Raw genomic sequence first — 3,180 nt, 5'->3', positions numbered from 1 at the left:
CAAGGCTCAGATCTGTTGTTCACAGGCTCGCTGTGAACTTAATGACAAGTTCCTCCCAGAGGAGATGTCTGGAATGTTAGACTTCTAGAAACAACGAGGCTCAGGCTCAGGATTTAGGAGGGACAGGGCACTTAGAGTCATTTCCTACTAGAGGTGGAAGGAATCTGGTTAGTAACAACCCCGTTTCAGAGGCGGAAAGCTGAGCCCTGAACAAGCTCTGAGTTAGAAGCTGAGCCTGAGCTGGGCCCTGGACACGCTGATAATGAACAAGGGTCCTCTTGCCCCTCTCGAACATGGCAGTGACCAGCTTCAGAAGGGCCAGGCATCTGTGGCCGCAGCGCCAGGAGCCCAGCCGGTTATTTCTAGCTTGCAGAATGTCAAAAATCGAGGCCGCCTCGCACCGAAGCCCCACTTGTCAGACCGAATCCAGCCATGAACCCGTCAAGCAGGCCAGTGGAGCCTGCGGGTGGCTCCCCGCCCTCCCGCGTGGGCACCTGACTCCCCAGCGCTCCACCCTCATCGGGCAGGGCCGCTGGGCCGCCTGCATCCCTGCGCAGGCCTCAGCCGGGTCTCCAGCCTTCCTCGGCTCTGTGCCGCCTCGCTTTACTCACAGGGCTGAAGCCGGCTTGGCAGTAGGCCTGGCCCACTGTGACCCAGGTCAGGGCAGGACACGCCGGGATCATCGTCCCTTCTCTAGTCTTAAGGGATCTCCTTCCTTCTCTTGGTTTTCTCCTTCTGCACTCAAACTGCCCCTGGCTCCTCTTTCTGGATTTATTGCTCTGCAGAATCCGATTTTGCAGGAACTAGAGCAAACCCTCCTCCCAGTCACTTGCTATTTGTGGGTTCCCGGCTTTCGCTTTTATTCCTTCATTGACAAGTATTGAAATGCTTTTCTGTCTAGACTTTTAATTCAGCAAACTGACTTGACCCTCAGGAAATGACCATTTTTTTTTTGGTGGGGGGAGACAGTTATGTGTGATCTGTCATTTGAGGAGTGCAAAGGAGTGCGGTGGGGACCTCAGGGGAGGGGTGAAGAACAGAGCATGGGGGGTGTGGGATGCACAGTATGCTGAGGCCGCCAGAGGGAGGGCAGCTAGTGTAGTCAAGGGGCAAGGGGCATGTGCTGAGCTGGGGAGAAGACAGGAAGGGAAGGGAAGAGACAGGAGTGCAGGCTTTATCTGAGGGCAACACAAGACTTTGGAGGGCTTTAGACATGGAAAATAAGGTCCCTGGCTGGTGCCAAACACTTAGATCTACAATCAAAACCTTTGGTTCCAGCAGTCAAGAGATCAAAAAGATGTGCTATATTGAGGACTTCTGCTGCCAAGGACCTCTCCAAAGTGCTGAAGAGCAATGATGTCAGTTTAAAGACTAATGTACACCTGATCCAAGCCATAGTCTTTTCAATTACTTTCTGTGCATCTGGAAGTTAGACAGTGGATTAAAGGATGACAGAAGAATAATGATGACTGTGAGTTATACTGTTGGAGTAGAATATCCCATGGACTTCTAAAGAACTTCGAGAAAGTACAACCAGGGTGTTCTTTGGAGCCATGAATGTTGAAACTTTGTCTTACATACTTTGGGCATGTTGTTAGGAGGATTATTCATTGGAAAAGGATAACATCGTTGGAAAGGTGGAGGCTTGGTGAAAGAGAGGAAGAGTGTCAATGAAATGGATTTCCACAGTGACTGGAGCAAGGGGCCCAAGTATATCAGTGATGATGAGGACAGCACAGGATCAGGCAGAGTTCAGATCTATTGTTGCTAGGGTCACTCAGCTGTGCTCATAGGGTCACTGTGAGTCAGAGTTGACTCAACAGCACATGATAAGAACAATTACCCCAAAGATTGGCAACTTGAACTCATCTAGTGGGGCAATGGAAGAAAGATCTGCCAACACCAGTAAATATTATAGTAAAAAATCCCCCCCCCCAAAAAAAATCCTATGGAGCATTTCTATTTTAAAACACATAGGGTCTCCAAGAGGTAAAATTGACTCAATGAGCCCTGGAAACAAAGAAGAGATCACTCATATTTGCTTTCTTAGGTGGGACCAGAGGCAGAACGTCTCCAAGTCCCATCACAGGGTTAGGGTCAGTATTTTCAAGGTCAGAAACTCTATTCTTCTACTTGGGGCTTAAATGACCCAGTTTTCTCATTATTACCCTACTTGCTTGATTGTTCATTCTTATCCCCTGGTCCCTCCGATTAGCTTAGCCCTCAATGTCCCATTGGCTCCTGTCTTATTTTTAGACTCAGTGCTAGGTTTACTATAACCACACTGCTTCCAAACATTCTTTTTTTCCATTGATTAAAACATTTCTGTTACATTATTACTAAGGACGCCTGGTGATACTTAGTTAAGTTTTTCTAACTGGTTTGTTTTTGTTGTTAGGCACCATTGAGTACAACTCATAACGACCTTATGAAAAACACTTCTGAACCCTGGCCTATCTTGTGCCATACTCATTATTTCTGATACTCAAGCCCATTGCAACAGTCTTCATGTCAATCGATCCGATTGAGAGTCTTCCTCTCTTTCAGCGACCCTCCACCTTTTCAAGCATGATACCCCTCTTCAAAGAATAGACTCTCCTAACAACATGTTGAAAGTATGAGCAATGAAGCTTCACTATCTTTGCCTCCAAGGCTCTAGCTGCACTTTTTGCAAGCTGTATCTGTTCTTTCCACAGTCCATGGGATATTCAGGACACTTCTCCAGCACCATAGCTCAAAGGCATAAATTCTTTTTCTGTCACCCTTATTCATTGTCCAGCTCTCAGATACATAGCAAGTGACTGAAAAGACCATGCCCTGAATCAGGCCCATCTTTACCTTTAAGCTGTCACCACTGCTCCTCAGTAATTTTGAGAGGTCCCTGATTATAGACTTTGCCCATGTAATATGACTCCTAATCTCCTGACTGCTGGTACCAAGGGTGTTGACTGTGGATCCAAATGAGATGAAATTGTTGACAATTTCAATCTTTTCACCTTCTGTTAGATCAAAAGTTCATACCCACCCAGCAGCTCTGCAGAAGAAGACTAAATGAGCTGTTTCCATAAAAGCTACAACTCTACAACTGCATATATAAAAAGAAAATTGTGTGTGTGTGCATATATACACCTAAATATATATATTGTTTATATATTATATGTTGTTGTTGTTATGTGCCGT

Source organism: Elephantulus edwardii, unplaced genomic scaffold (assembly GCF_000299155.1).
Source record: "Elephantulus edwardii isolate Elephantulus edwardi_28Jun2011 unplaced genomic scaffold, EleEdw1.0 scaffold00104, whole genome shotgun sequence".
Classification (NCBI taxonomy): Eukaryota; Metazoa; Chordata; class Mammalia; order Macroscelidea; family Macroscelididae; genus Elephantulus; species Elephantulus edwardii.
Note: the sequence above shows the minus strand (reverse complement) of the source record.